We start from the raw sequence: 17,543 nt of genomic DNA on the forward strand, positions 1-17,543 counted from the left end.
GGGTCAGTTACAGCAAATAGTTCTGGTCATTGTGGGGTTTGTGTTTGTTACTTGCACTATTGAACTGACATTGGCATTATTGTTGCAAATGATTCATCCAGTAGGTATGGTAGGTTCTCCTCTCCAACAATACTCCCCAAATGAAGGAAATTATATGAATGACATATGCACCTACTAAATGCAGAGAAAACACTTATATCAAGCTCATCCAAGCACACTATTCAACTATGAATGTTTTAGATTGTAGGGTGTGTACTCATATACCTGCCTCTCTGATAGAGGGGGGTTACTTATGCACAAATACCTCTTTCTTTCCCATTAACCAGTGTTCTTTGCCTTTCCTTGCTTACTGACAGGTACCAAGAACCCTTCGCTAGAGGTCAAAAATTTAAAGGGCTAGATGAGAATCCCAAGAAAACCAGATTTGCAGTGCCTGAAGATGTGCCATGCATGTTGTTCGAAGTTGAGAAAGAATTCTTAAGTTATGAAAATGGTGCTAGACATTAACCACACCTACAACAGGGGCTGTTGCGATTGCACTGTGAACCGGTTTCCAGGGTGGATGCGTCCCCTATAACAAATCCAGTGCCGAATATATAGCCTGAAAGGACAAGAACGCTTTGCCTAGCAGGGAAGTGAATTATAAGTGTAGGCAAGAGTAATTGCATACACTTATTTTAATATGGCTGAGATTTTGTTGGATGGAGTGGTTCCTGTTACTTAGTTGTGGTGTCCCCAAGTATTTACTATACAAAACAATTAAAATTACCCTTTTACTGCCAGAAGGGGAATGCAGGGGAAGATACTTTGGACATTTTTACAGCAATGATTACTCCAGCAGGGGTAACATAAAAAAATGTAGTAAGGATTGAGAGAATGGTTAATTGCACAGCTGCTGCCGTTTCTAATACTACCAAAGAGATTATAGCAATGCAAAATTTCTTTATACAAAATAGAATGCATTTACTTTTGATCCTGGCTAGGGAGTGAGGAGCATATTAAGTACTAAGAACCCAGTGTTGCACCTTTATTCTTGATAATACCCAAGCATGCAAGATATTATATGTGATATTGTAATGGTTTTGCAGCAAAAGCGTGATGTGACCATGGAGGTTATTGGGAGAAATTAGGGGGACAGTTAGGTTAAAGGAGAAGTGTTTTTTTGGACGTCTAAGGGCAGTAGTTGTGGTTTCCCTTCTTTTATAAGGCCTATTTTATGTTCAATGTTCCTGAAGGTGGAAAAAAGTTGTAGAATTTCCAAAGAATACAGGCAGTGGTTATGACACAGAGAAGAAGAAATAGAAGGGGTATATGAGTTTCACTAACAGTCAAAGCATTTACAGAATATTGAGTGGTGAAGGTTGGCACCTAGTGCCAAGCGTAGGGAATTGTGAGCACCCCAAACCTATGAATCCTAACTGACTCCATATTATTTAAATTATGTGAATACATTCCCATGGCTCTAGAGCAGGCAAGGATTTAGAAAGTAACAATTAGAACAGTATTTTTTCAGACCTCAGCTACTGGCTACCTGGAAAGACTAGGGAGTGAGATACAATGTTCCCATGCCAACCTTGGCAGATGTTTCTCAAAGTTGTATCTACAGAGGGAAAAATGCTATGATTCACTAATGTTATTTGTTGGACCAGGAAGAAGTTACACATTAAATTATTTCCCAACTACTTCCCTTACTTGAGAACCAAACTGTTGGGTAAACTTTAAGTGCTGAGGAAGGGTATATCTAACTGTTCATGGAGTTTGTATGTCAGACATAGCCACTGGGTTCAATGTGTCATTCAGCTGAATATAGCTCTCAACGAATAATCCTGCTACTGAGGCTCATTGAAGAATTGGACCCTGACAATACAGTGAGATAGGGTACATCTTTCTCCATCTCCAAGCCCAGCAGTTAGCACAGGGAAAGACATAATATCAGCCCACTCCAAAGGAAAAAGGAGTGAAGTACCAGTCATTCAACAAAGAAGGTCCAGTACATAAAACCCCAGCCTCAGCCCCATAAGAGTACCTGGAAAAGGCAGACCTCATACATCCAGAATCAGTGCCACGCAGCCTGCAAGACCAGCAGGGAGACAGAACTACTCCCTGTCCAAACAAAAACCCACATATCCATTGACAAAGGTCATAAGTGCAGTCAAGAAGTAGACAGTACCATTTCCAAGCCAAGCAGGGAGAAGTAAAGGACAGGTCAACCCTTGCAGCCGTTAGAAGCTAACCCCAAAAACTCCCATGAGAGAGGCATGAGTACACAAATTACCAGGCGAGCCTGGATTAAAGCCCTGCATGGGACCAGGAAGCTAGCAAAAGCAAGAAATCAATTTACAGTAGATATAACTTGCTAGAATCAGTGGCAGAATGCATAAATGGTAATCAGAAACTCCCATTCAGAAACAGGAAGCACAGGGTGACTGACTCATAGAGAAAACAGACCCCACAGACACCTGTCAAGTTTAGATATGTTAAGTAGGCTTTAGGGTCCCACTCTTCAAATTGTGAAAACTTCTCAGGATGTAAGGACTAGAAGGAGGAGGTTATGCATACGAAACAAAGTATCCTTGTTCCAAGTTAATCCATAAGCAAATAGCTTTAAAAGATAAAGCTGAGCTAGTGGTCTGGCTGCCATTTATTTATGCCTGGCTGTGCAGACATTCAAATATTCCTGCCAGCTCAATTGAAGCAGAACAAGCATCCTGTGGTCAATAAGGCACAAGTTAGTGAAGCCACATTGATACTGACCTATGTTATGGACAATTTTCCACTGAACCGATCTGTGACACTGAGAGGGTCATTACGACCCTGGCAGTCGGTGCTATAGTGGAGGTATTACTGCCAACAGGCTGGTGGTATCTACCTCCAATATTATGACATTGGCAATTTGGCCGAAGCCAAACTGCCAAGTTAACACACCGACCGCCATGGTGGTAACGACCTCCGGGCTGGAGACTTCAGTCTCCAGCCCATCCACAGTCACTAGGCCGCCCATGGCATTTTGACCCCACCCACCGCCATGGTTTCCGTGGTTTCTGTACCACCACGGAAACCATGGTGGTAGGCACTATCAGTGCCAGGGAATTCCTTCCCTGCCACAGATAGGGTTCTCCCCACACACCGTCTCCAAACCCCTCCCCCACCTCCCCCCTGCCGACCCCCTCCCCACCTATACACACCTACACCCACATCCGTACACACCATACACACACGCATACACACATTCTCCCACGCATGCATACATACATAGACACTCACTGCAAAACTCACAAACATACATCCAGGCACACACGCAAGCACACAACACAACATGCACGTACACAAACACACTCCTGCACACACGCATTACACACGCATGCACGCATTCACACAAGGTAACACACACCCACACACACGCACACAACACCCCCCAACCCCCCTCTGCTGTCAGAGAACCCGACTTAACTGCTTGCAGGGGTCCTCCGGAGGGAGACGGGACGCGGTGCTGCTGCCAGCAGCAGCGTCCGCCAGCAAAAAAACGCCAGCCCGTATCATGGAACATGATATAGTAGTCGGTGTTTTGCTGGCGTGGCACTGCTTACCGCCATCTGCCGCCATGACCATTGGCCAGAATTCCGCCAGCCTTCTGGCGGAATTCTGGCTACGGTCATAATGGCATGGGTGGTCAGTAGCCATAGTGACAGTATGTTGGCGGCCATCGCCGTGGCAGTAGGCGGCATTTGCCGCCAATGTCATAATGAGGGCCTGAGTCCTTGCCCTGCGTACTAAAAAGACTAAACACTCCACCCAAGAAGCACATCCACTAAAGGCTGGTTTGTCCAATTTCCATCGACCGCTAACAATGTATCCCATGAACCCTAACATAACACACTGCAGTGCAAATTATATATATAAACCTGCCACACCCTACCACATTGTAAGTATGCATACCCATCTACTTGTGCTCCACCTTAGATACACTATGAGAGAACCCATGTGGGTACTCAATATGTGAAACATAGACAACTATAGTGGCTATGATATTAAAAACATGACAGTCACTCAAACACTCTTATATGGGTCTTTACATCTTGTGTAAACATATATAAAAGTAAATATATAGATTGGTGATGTTCCAAAAGGAAAGATGTCAATTAATCTATGTATATAGGAAGCACTGTATTCTGCCCAACCGAGCAGACTATCAAAAATACAAATGTTTAGAAATTGGGTCTCTAGTTGGCAGCTGTATACACCCAGTCCAAGTAAGGACCACAAGCCTGCTCAGGGTAAGTCACATACACAACCTAAATTAACCTATGCTCACCCTCTGGTAGCTTGGCACAGAGCAGGCAGACTTAACATAGAAGGCAATGTGTAATGTATTTGTGCAGCACCCATGCAGCAATCAAAGTGAAAGCACCACAAAAAGATATCACGTGGAAAATAGACAATATTTATCTATCTAAAAGTAGGCTAACATGACAAAAACAGAATTAAAATCCAATAAATAAAATATGAGGTATTGCTTAATAAATACAAAAGTCGTGCGGTACGAATCAACTGCACGCTTTATAGAGGTAATACAGTAAAGTCCCACAGAGGCCAACTACGAGAAACATTGGGAGGATGTGTTGGGATCGCTCGGGTCCAAGTAAAGAAAGAAGGTGCGATCTGTGCTTCACTGCGAGGAGCAGAGGGAAGAAGCGTTGGGACCACTTGGGTCTGATCTGGGTAAGAAAACAAAGTGAAGTTTGTGCTTCACTGCAAGTGAGCAGAGAAGAAGCGTTGGGACCGCCTATGTCTAATCAGAGCAGGGTCCTAATACTGGTGCTGTCAGCTGGCCTCACACACAGGGCCTGTGTCACAGTGGGGCGAGTCGCAGTGCTGTCCAGCCCTAAGAGATTGGACAAGAGCATGTCCAGCACTCAGTGGTTGTCAGAGCAACTGGGGTGCTCCGCTCTGCTCATTGAGGGAAGCACCCTTCTCGACGCTTGTCTTGGATGAGAGAAGTTACTTTCCTGGTGCTCAGGGAATCAGAAGCGCTACTTCGGCAGGCAAGTAAGCAACAATCACAGAAGGTTCACAGTACTCTTGTGGTGCGAGGGACCTGGATAAGAGCACCACACTAGCCTCAGCCACTTGCCTGCAATGCTCACACAACTCAAAGCACTAATCCTGGTTGAAAGATGCAGGGTTGGAAACACAAAGACTTTGATATCCCTGAGACCTCAGGGAAGAACAGGAGGCCAGTCAGCAAGCCCTTGGAGTAACTCAGGGGGGGTTTTTGGTTCTTGATTTGCAGGGCAGAGATGAGCAGGCAGCAGGGCAGCACAACAAGATAGAGAAGCTGTTCCTGGGAACAGTCAATCCTGGCAGAGTGGCAATTCTGGCACACACCATTCTTTACTCCAGCTGAGTTTCCTTGAGTCTAGAAGTATACTGTCTTTTGTGGGTCAGAGACCCAGTCCTTTTGATGTGGGAGATGACTTCAAAAGGTTTCTCTGAAGTGCACAGGTCCCCCTTTCAGTCCAGCCCTGGTCCCAGACTATCAGTGGGAAGTAAACAGTCCCTTTATGTGGGATCTGGCCACTACCTTTTGAAGTGTTAAATGTGAACACTTCCCAACCTCCTCTCCAGGAAGACCCATCAGTATGCAGATGAATGCAAATGCAGTTGAGTATCCTGTGTTGTGGGTGTCTGAAGGGAATGCAGAAGTGTAGCTATCACTTAGCCAAGGGCAGACATGTATTGGAGACAGGCCATAGGCACACAGGGCAGAGAAGCAAAGAAATGGCCATTTTCTAAAAGTGGCATTTCTGGGATAGTAAAAATAAATCCGACACAAACAGTAAAGAGGATTTATCATTACCATTCCAATGATTCTAAACATGAATCAGCTACTCCTCTCTGATAAGGAACTACAGCTTTAAATTGTTTTAAGGAATTCCCAATGTTGGCCTATGGGAGGGGCAGACCTCACAGTAATGAAAAACATCTTTGGGAGTTTTTTAATACCAGGGCATGTAAAACTTAAAAGTACATGTCCTGTCTTTTATTTACATGGCACCATGCTTTAAGGGCTACCTGGGACCTACCTTAGGGGTGACATATATCTAAGAAAAGGGAAGTTTAAGGCTTGCTAAGGGGTTTTGAATGCTAAGTCAATGTGGCAGTGAGATTGCACACAGAGGCTCTGCAGTGGCAGGTCTGAGACATGCTTATAGGTCTACTTACGTGGTTGGCACAATCAGTGCTGTAGGCCCAATGGTAGTATTTAATTTGCCCTGTGGCTATGGTACACCACTTTACAAGGGACTTAAGTGCAAATTAAATATGCCAGTTGTGGGTACACCACTGTTACCATGTTTAGGTGAGAAGCAGACGCACTTTAGCACTGGTTACCAGTAGTAAAGTGCTCAGAGTCCTAAGGCCAACAAAAAGATACAGCAGCAAAACAGGAGGTAAAAGGCAAAAAGTCTGTGGTAAGATCACCCCAAGGATGCCAGTTCTGACACTAATACTATATACCAAATACACTGTCCACCCTCAAAGTGCACATACTATCTCACCAGTATATTGTGCTACAACTATTAGATCTACATACAGAACAAAACAAAAAAGGGAGGACAGATAGCAAACAAAAACATACATTCTTAACTGCAGAAAATGCTCACACATCTAATCAGACACCCCTTGTCTTTCACCTGTTGGAAATTGAACAATCTTTTAAAAAGAGATTAAAACCATATAGTAACAAAATTGGTGAGAGTACTTAATAGCCTTATCTTGCTACCAAAGTTTAATGCTCAGTTTTTCTTCTCTATTCAACCTTTTGTAATCATTGGCTCTAGTTCTATAATATATTTAGATTCAATCCATCCCAGAATTAGTTCACTAGTACCTCCTCCCACAATAGGTAATATCCTACTGATAGATTATAAAGTTAGAATTGCATGTGATAAATGTATTATTCTGTCTAGGTATCTTTGATAGTGGTATCATATTTATGGATGTGTTAAGACTATTCCTAAACATCTTGAGGTTGTTACACTTTAATTCAGGTTTGTTAATCAAGCCTGTTTTGGTGATTACAGTCTTAGAGTGATTGTGCCTAAGAGAGCTACTTCCCCTATGTGTGATACTAGGACATTCCTTAGTATGTTTTCCAAGAATATTGCCTGTCTTTAGTATATGCCAGTGTCTGTTAAGAATCTTTTTCACCTTAATGATTCTGGTGTTATATATATTGACATATCTAACTTTGGATTCAGCAGTAATACCCTTACTTTTCAAGGTGTTACAAGGAATCTCTTAATAAGTGTTGATTGTTTATTCCACTGATTCAATCATCTGCATTTTCTAATGCCTGTTTGGAGTAGCCATTTTCTCTAAATCTATCTGACATGGTATTCTGTTCTAGGTCAAACTATGTGCTAGTGCTGCAGTTTCTTCTGGTCCCTAGGAGTTTCCCCATACGGGATACAATATTTGATATTGTTCAGATTTGCTGATAATCCTAGTAAAGGATACATTAAAATTATTAGAATCAAGACATTGGAAAAGTTGTTTAGAACCTTTCCAAACAATATAGACACTGTCAGTGTAGTGCACCCACATCATCACATGATAAGTGTAAGAACATGCCTTTTTTTGAACGTTCACCCTCATAGTTTAGTAATGATGCTGCTGTTGTTTGAGCCTGTGCACTGAGAACCTGCTAACCAGGATCTAGTAGAGCTGCCCTGACACATAAAATGTTGAAATGGCTATCATCTTGAATTGGCATATTTAAATTACTCATGGGCCCTTAGTAAATAGAAACAAGTGTACCTATAGCTAGTAAGTTAAATGTCACTACTGGACTGCAGTACTTACAATGTCACCACTACAGGTACAGTGTACAATATGGATTCTAGCCTGCCCCTGCAGCCTGACTGTGCAGTTCTTAAACTGACATTTTGGCCTGTCAAAATAAACCTCCTGACAGGCCTAAATCTTCCTTTTTAAGCCTTGTAAGTAACTCTTTTAATGTAGGCATTAAAAGCTAATAGGGCACGGTACATGATATTTAATAGGAGGGAATGAATGGTTAATGTTTTACATGCTCTGGTAATGAAAAACATCCAAAGTCATTTTTCACTGTGGCAAAGCTGGCTCTCCCATAGGCTAACACTGGTTTGCACTAATACATTCAATAAGGGCTGAATTCACTTTCTGAGTAGTTATAAATATAGTTTTAGGAATAATTTTTATACTAATTTATAATCCACTTTAATGGTAAATGCCAATTTTAAATTACTTCTAAGGAACAGACACTTTTTGGAAGGAAAAGTGTCCATTTGCCACCTGAGCCCTGGTTACTCCCCTGGAGTGAGATATGGATTGCTCCAAGACAGTGGGCAAAAGTCTTTAGGTGTGGGGAGTAGTCTTTCTCCCTTGAGCAGATGATCCAGGGAGTGTAATCAGCCCCTCCATGAGCTTCAAAGGACGCCTACCTACTCTGTCACTATCTGATGTCTCTCACACCTGGGCCTGCCTATCTTTTGTTTTCCTAGCCAGGTTGAATCCAAACCTAGTGTGAGGGGAACAACTGCCCCAGAACTGGTTTAGGGTGACCTGAGCAAACATTTACCCATTTCCATACCTAAACTTCTGGGTGGGCACAGGGAGCTTTGCACAGCGGAAGAAAGCTTCTGTCATGTATTTGGTTCAAGTGTGGTGTAAGATTGTTTGTTGTCAGGCAAACAAGAACTGCTACAAAGGTGCGTAGTGTTGCCCTTGGGAACGTTTTTTACTACTGGTTACGGAGGAGACAGGAGTCACTACACCTATTAGTGAATGCCAGGCATAAATATGGAACCCCAGGATACCTTCTTAAGAACACTACTGGACCTGTAGAAGACAGAAGAAGGACTGAACACGCTGCTGAGACTTGTGTGGAGAACCCTAAGAGCTGGACCTGCACCCTCTTGTACCCAGGACAAAGAAGTAGACTTAAGGTTAGTTGAATGATCGTTAAGTTACAGGGACACAAAAGCTGCAAGAAGCCCACTTTCCTGAAAGAGCCCAAATGACCAGTTTCCACTTGACCGACCCACTCTGGACCCTGCTGATGGCTTCTTTTGGAGTGATTCTTGACCCCTAAGTACAGATCCTGATGTCCTGCCAGCCAATCTGCTGAGAATACATTGCCAGTGGGACTGACTGACTTTGATGTAGTGCTGGCTACATTCTCCACTTGATGTTGCAATCTGTCAATACCCAGGCCACTTCAATTCCTTCCCGAAGCTCCCTCAAAGCTGCAGTTGAGGAGGCTCTAGTGGATGCCAAAGACCTCCAGAATGTGGGAAATTTACCTTCTCCCACTGGAGATTTTCCCAGCTAAATCAGTTTCACCAAGGCTCCATCTTAACATCGGACTCTGATGCCAAACTCCTTTTTCTCGAAGCCTGCCAACTGTCTGCTTTCTGCGAAGGCTTTTGACTTCATGGAATGTTACTTTTCCACTGAGACGCACATGGTCCTTGTATTCCACTCACTCTCCATTGTGGTCAGCCTGATAATGTACCCTTGCCCCGGTGAAGAACAACCAGGTGAACACTTTCTGGTACTATTTCTATTTAAAACTTTAAAAAATCACTTCTCCAGTTTCCCTCATTGGATTTTTGCCAAATGTATCAACTGGAGTGGGATTTTATCGTGTTGTGTTTTCAATTTTTTAAATGATTTGGTACTGCTAATGCTTTATAAATGTTCTTAAGTTAAGACTGCTATCTCTGTGCCATAGTTACCAGGGGTTGAGCTCAGGTTTAAATTACTGAAATATTTACTGGACCTAACAAGAAAAGTACAATTATTACTTGTAGTAGACTACTATCCACCCAAACTAATCCACTTTTTGACACTGGTGCCAGCGGTTGGATCTAGAACTTGTGTTTAGCAATACCACTCAGTAAGTTAGAAATGAAAAAGTCCCTAAACTGAACTGAAAGCAAAAAGGGATTTTTAATTGACATCAGGTTTTTTATTGGGTGATTTTTGATTTTTCTAAATTATTCCTGATCCCAGTTTTCGCACCTCTTAAAAGTCCAAGAGAACATGGAGTTGGATCTGGCTACCTTGACAGGGTTCAGGTGAAGGCCCTATGTAGAGAAAGAAAATTGAAGCTGGGCCATAAAGATTGTTGGGTGGCTTTTAAGACCTTAAGGGCCTAGAAGGAAGCCTGTTAAGCAGAGACCCCCATCCGGGGACGAGGCAACTTCAGAGGATGAAGAAGAAGGGGACAACCTGGCTCAACATGTTTTTGGTGCACTATCTAGGGCTGGGAGTGAAGCGGGCTCTGTCAACAGAAGCCCTTCTGAAATGCCCATCTACAAGTTGAAATTCACTGACAGGCGATCAGCAAGAGAGCCGCAGGCCAAACTGGATGCCATAGACCTGGAGGAGAAGAAACTGGCACTAGAAGAAGGAAATTGACCTTGTAGGAAACAAAGGACAGGCTGGGCTTGATGTTCAGTGAATTTGTGGGCAGAAATATTGAGATATCTGTAGAGTAGGGATGGCTGGGTGGTCAAACAGCCCTTGCTTGCCCAAGGGGACTGAGCCTAGCTTTGTGGAGGGGTACAGCATTGCTAAATGGTTTGCCTCCTTTGAAAGGGTATTAGGAATGCACATGGTGGTTTGAGAACACTGAGAATCCTTATTATGGCAGCTTGTGTCAACACTGGGGAGGGATCGGCTTCTGGATAAAAGGCAATGCAGTCAATACATAGGATAGGCTATAGAATTTGTTTGTCAAATAACACATTTTAAGTAATTGTCATTAACAGTTACACCAGCAACTAGTAGGTTTCAAGAAGTCTATCCCCTGTGAGCTGGGTAAGGAGCTGATGAAGGGATGCACACACCCAGGATTCCCAAAAGTCCCTGGGGAGGTGATCTAAATAAAGGGGGTTCAGCCCCCAACCACAGAAAGAGAGGAACAACAAGGCTAAAAAGGAGTTCTCACAAGAGCCCCAAAAGTCTTCTCAAGGGGGGAGTTACATGCCTTTTTCAAACCAAGTGGGGAGGGCACAGGGTGAAAAACATTTGATCCTGTGACGTGGGGGGGGGTGCTAAAATGCCACAAATCAGGACATAAAAAGGGAGATTCAGCCTGTTTCAAGAAGACCCGCCCTCCCTTATGGGCAGGCCCAAGGGATTGCAAGTGTAGGCACTGTGGTGGGATTTTGCACAGGAGAAACCAGGGGCTGGACTGAAGTCTCTGTGGGTGGCATGGATATTGAAGCCCAGACCACCTTACCTTCCAACATGTTTAAGTACAAGCAATGGTCAGTTATCAATGGGACCAAGGTAGAGGCTATGCAGGATGCAAGAGCAAGCATGACTACAGTACTGGATGGACTGGTTTCCCAGAGGAGATTATCATAGATATATTTCCATAGGCTAGTCAACGCTGACAATGAGGGATGTTTAATCCCATGGAAGTAGTCACCTCTGAGTGGGGAGGCATACCAGGACAGAAGAAGGCAGCTGTAAGTTCTGCAATTACATTAGAGTATCTTTCGGTATATCACCTAGACACCTCTGATTGGGTTGAGGTGGAAAGGAAGGAAGACTTATGTAGAAATGTTGGGTCTTCCTGAGTGGGTGTGTGTGGCCACAAAGGCCCAGGTGGCTCATCACAGAATTTAAGGGAGCCTGCAGTCTGAAACAATGACCCAGGTTCCCACAACTAAGAGGAAGGGCATGAGGTGGCGGAAATCAGCCTCAAAATATCCCACAGCCTAGAAGAATTTTACCCTGAAGGGAAGCATTAATGGACAGAGCCTATCTGGAGAGACCTGCAAGAACTTTCTGAATTTCATGGGACAGGGAGACCCACCCAGAGAGGAATTCTGTCAAGCACAGAGAACCTGCCAAACCCTTGAAAACCTTTGGCACCATATTGAATTCCAGCAGCAGAAGGATACCAATAGAACCCATAGGATCTACTGGCAGGAAGGTGTCTTTATAGTGAGGCTAGGCACCCAACATCTGGGACAACTAGGATATTGGTGGTTCCCCAACAGTACAGGGCCTTTCTCTTAAGCTTAGCCTATGATATCGCCTTGGCTGGGCATTTGGGTAAGAAAAAAACCTGGGACAGGTTAGTCAAGCACTTTTACTGGCACCAGATATACAAAAATGTGAAGCAGTTCTGTCGCTCAAGCACCATATGTGAAACCAGTAGCAAACCAGAAGGTGAATCTACTACCTGTGATTGGGACACCTATGGAGAGGTTAGAGATTGACATTGTTTGTCCCCTGGACCCTAAAACTGCTTCGGGGAGGAGGTCCTTCTCTGTTGTGGTAGACCATGCCATTAGATACCCTGAAGCCATACCTCTGAAGACGATGACAGAGCCCGCGGTGGCCAGGGTCCAGTCTGGTATCTTTATCAGAATAGGGATCCAAAAGATATCATCTCAGATAGTGAGGCTCAAACCAGTGGTCTTGAGGAGCAATTCAACAAGACTCTAAAAGGTAGAAATAGTAAATCTCACATCCCTCAATGTATAAACTTTCACCAATGTTTGTTAGACTTGAGTAAGAATAGGAAATCTACTCCCGCCCATGTATTTGCTGTTCTCTTTCTTTGTTGGACTGGAGTTAAAATTGTAAATCTGACCCCACTCATGTACGCACTTATTCCCAATGATTGTTAAATTAGAGCTAAAATAATAATTCTCCTGCCCTCTTCCAAAGTGAACACTTTCCTCAATGTTTGTTGAACTGGAATTAGAAAATATTTTCTTTTATTGTAATTTTAGGGCATGTGATTATCGAAAAGGTATCTTGGCTCTAAAAAATAGATTGATCAACCATCCTGGCCTTGACTAAAAGCTGCAACTAATACCTCAACTCACCACAATAACAGCCATTTGAATAGATACCTTCTAGATGGATCTAACTATTAAGTTAAAGTGGGACCAGAAGAAGGTCATTATTTGAAACTGGCCAAATTAGCTTATCTATTAATTTCACAGGTTTGAGCTAGTGAACCTGGGTACATTAGCCTGACTTCGGAGATCAAACAGATGCACATTTCTAGGTTTGAACATCTTCTAGGCAAATGATCATCCACCTTCATGAATTCTGTTTATTTGAGGAATTTGTAGGAGACATTCAGAAGAAAAGTTAAAAAAACAAAAAGCTATTGGTATGGCTTCATACATGTACGAACCTTCTTCTGTGTATGAGATGTATTGAAAACATCCCTTAAGCATCATTGTTGCTTGATTGGAGATGACTCAAATAAAAGTTAGAATGAGAATGTCTAAGTTGTATCCTAAAATTCATAGGAGCAGTCTTATATTTATTTATGTCCTCTGTCAGTTAGTTTTTTTGCCATTCTCTCTCCTCGTAGCTTGTTTTTTGTCACTGACTTGCTCCTAGGTGTTGATGAAGCCTATTAATGGGCACTTGTGGTTTGTATAGCTGCAAAAGTCGAGTGCAGAGGTGGTCATGTTGTAAACCATAAGTTATGTTCATTATGGCCGAACTGCAGTTAGTGGCATTGACTGAGTGTGCCTATGCTTGACTACGGTGAGAATATAGGGGAAATGCTAGCATACAACAGACTATGGTGTAATTTAGGACAAAAAGGGTTGCTCACACATGGCCATAGTTGGCAAGACTGGTGGGCAGGACATTAGGAAGGAGGTCAGAGTCCTGTATTTCATATGCAGCAAGTTTATAACCTAAATAGGGTGCTTTTTCAGGATTCGGCTGAAGAATCACAGCTCTTGAATAGGTCCTCCTAAGCATGGCAGCGGAGTAGCATTTCCAGCCAGAGGTATCTTCTGGGGTGTGGACAGACAGGATTGTCTTTGGTGCTACTGTTATTCAGACGTACACATACACTTGATTGAAATAATCTACCGTCCGCTTTTACATGTGCCAGTCCAGAACAGCTAGAGTATCAAGCGGAGCTCTTGCAAGATGGAATCTACAACAGGGAAAAGATCCACCAAGTAAAAGTACACACACAAGATTTGTATATTCTTCCCCCTCCCCAAATGTGATCTTTCTGTACATTTTGTTAGATTAGAGTTAGAATAGAAAACTGCCCACCACCTCTGATGTATGTAGTCTTCCCAGTGATTCTTAGACCTCAGGTAGAATATTAAAGATGCACCCTTTGGCAATGTTAGTTGGACTGGAGTTAGAATAGTAAATCTTAATCCCATGTATACACATTTTCTAAGACTGGAGATGAAAGAATACATTTGACTTATTCTCATCTAAGCACTTTCTGCAATGTTTGTGATATTGGAGTTAAAATAGTAAATCAACCCCTACCACCACAATAGATATATTTTTCCAAAAGGTGTAGATGTTATTTAAAGTACCGTACTAGTATTTTTTTTATGTGATTGTTTTCTATTAAAGTAGTAACTTTTTCTAAAACATCCATGTAACTATTATAATGTTAACGTTAATTACTTTTATAAATATATATCTCTACCATGGCAATGTCGCTATGTTGGACCTCAATATTTTTTGTGATTTTACATTATTTGTATGTATAGTGAATATTTTGGTTGCTGATATTTTGACAATTATATTTTATACCATGATATTTTTGTGGTCAAAATGTCAGTCGCCAGTAGGTAGTTAAAGTTAAGACCTAGTTTCTATAGAAAAAAAGTCTGTTTTTGCTTGCCTATATCATTGGTGCCGCTTGACGAATCTTACCGAAAATATCCCAAAAAATTATACAGTGACGTGAGCTGCTGTCTGGAAAATTGTGGGTTGGTTCATAAAGCAGCAGGCAAGATAAATGGGGGGGGGGTGAAATTTTTTGAATTTCCAATGTCAATTCCCTTAGGAAAAATTGAACAGCAATAGTACAAAAAACACTGTACGGAATTCCACGAACTTTGGCAGAAAGGAAGATCCTGGGCCAGAAAGAGCCCTTTTTTGTTATTTGGTGTAAATCTGTTCAGTAGTTTTGGAAAAATTTAAGGAAACACAAATTTGTATATATAGGGACGCAAAGGACTCGTGACCCCTCCTGATCTTGTGCTGGGATCTGATTGGCTACCAACTCTTCAAATCAGGAAGTGTTGGCAGCCATCTTGGGACTCGCCTTGAGCCGAGTCTCAAAAAAAATACTCAAAAATGTAAACAGGGCCAGAGTACAGATACCCAGACGGACCGATGGGATTGTGGGGAGGCCTTGAGGCTTACGCTGCAGTCCCAGAGAGCCCGAAAAGGGCTTGTTTCAAATAAAAACATTAAAAAAAATACATGTAGGGAGTGCGGGGGAGCCCTTGAGGGCTACCCCACGGTCCTCGATAGCCAGACAGCCCATAAAGGGTAAAAAAAAAAGGAAATAAAAAAACAAAACAAACAACAATAGTTCAGCGTGATGGTCACGTACCTTCACCCTGAGTATTGAGGGTTCAAATCCAGCTGGACTCCTTTCCCTCCATTTTTGTTAAACTAAAAAAATGTAAATATAGAATAAAAGATGATATATTTTTTTTTTTTTAAAGAAATACATTTTCATTTTTAAATTGAACAGAAATATGCAATTTTAAGTATATCATACATCAAAGCCTAAAAAAGACTCTCCCTCTCACTCTTTCAATCTCTTTCTCCCACTCACACACCCATTGAGACACGCACCCACTCGCAAATCCACTCAGACACTCTCTCACCCACTCACAGACCCACTGAGACCCTCATGCACCCTCTCACAGCCCCAGTCAGACCCTCACGTCCCCTCTCAGAGACTCATTCAAAAATTCACACACCAACTCATAGACCCACTCAGACTCTCACGCACCCACTCACAGACCCACTGACACCATCATGCACCCACTCACAGACCCATGCACACACTGACACACCTTCTAATACACTCATGTATGCACTCACACACCCAGACAGACAGTCTCACAGCCACTCTCATCCACAGCATGGGGTTGCATGGTTAGGGGCGTTGACCACAGAGACTGGCTGTGGGCCAGCCCTTTTGGGCAACCCCTAATGCGCACAGGTGAAGGCCATGCATGGTGCAAAGTTGAGTGCTTATAGAGGGATGGCCTTAGGGCCTGGCCGTATATTAAATTAGAAAACTAATTATAACGTCCCTGTAACCTTTGTATTTTCAGTGATCTAAATATATTTATTTATGTATTTGTAAATATGGCGAAGGAGAATATCCTTCTTAATGCCACATTAACATAAACAAAATTATGCTACTGTGGCCCTAAGAGGTGCTAGGGCCTTGTAAATCTGGCCCTTTGTATTTAATAAATGCTCCAAAGTTTCAAAACCTGTCTTAGGGGAAAACTCGCCTATGCTATCCCCCATGAGACAATTTCATTATTGGCATTCAACCGATTGCCTATTTGTCCCATTTTGCTCTTTCCAATTTTCTTACAGTTTGCTTTAGCTCTAAAGGGCGAAGACATTTAAGGGGGATTGCTGCATGCATCAGTGGAATTGCGGGATATCCCCAAAGCTGTTTTTGCTTCTGCTTAAATAAAGTTGTGGTCTTTTATCTGTCCAACTGGGGATTTCTTATAGGATTTAATAAAGTTTGAGTATGGTGGAGCCTCATTCAAAATTATTTTCCATAAAAATTATCTACCACTGACACCTTCTGTATATTATATATCCTGGTGTGCATAACTGAAAAAGCTGACAGCTAATATGCTTCCTAGTCTTTAAATGCCATATGTCCCTCTTCCCAGCGAAGAGTTAATTTTGGTATACTTATTATAAGGTTGGCTTTATTTTATATACATTCTGAAATCTTTGCATTCAGTTGTATAAAAAAAGCATGATTTATATACACTAGAATGGTCATAAAGAAGAAGTTTAATGAGGGCAAAATATGCATCTTAATCATTGAAACCCTACCAACAATTGAAATCAGTAGCTTCTCACACGTGTTTAATTTATCTCCAATATTCCTGAGCAGAGGGCTATAGTTCATCAAGATTTTTCGGAATCCTAAGGCCAAATACCTAATAGGTCTGTTCGTATAAACCTTCTGAAGGGCTGCTGACAAGATCTTAGCCTCCACATTAAAAAGCAACAGTTCAGTTTTTGCAGTAGTAATAGTATAGCCAGCAACAGCCATGACATTTCCTAAAATGCAAATGCTTCCTTTATAACTATTGGATTAGGTTGAACATATAAAACTAAGGGTCTCGTTATAGTTTGGTGGAGGGGGTAACTCCGTCCCAAACGTGACTGATATCCCATCCGCCATATTACAATTCCATCTTAGCCTATGGAAATTGTAATATGGTGGAAGAAATATCTGTCTTTGTGACAGTAATCCCTCCACCAAACTATAAATAAGGCCCTAAGTCATCTGCATACAATTTAAGCTTAGGAGAATCTCATACAGGGGCCCCCTTGTACGGCTTCTGCTCTCTTTAAGGCACATGCTAGGGGCTAAATAAAACACACAAACATCAAAGGTTACAATGGGCACCATTGCCCTTTTCAAGACATGATTTAGAGTTTGCTTTATAAATTTAGGGCCTGAT

This window comes from Pleurodeles waltl, chromosome 11, assembly GCF_031143425.1.
Source record: "Pleurodeles waltl isolate 20211129_DDA chromosome 11, aPleWal1.hap1.20221129, whole genome shotgun sequence".
In the NCBI taxonomy this organism is placed as follows: domain Eukaryota; kingdom Metazoa; phylum Chordata; class Amphibia; order Caudata; family Salamandridae; genus Pleurodeles; species Pleurodeles waltl.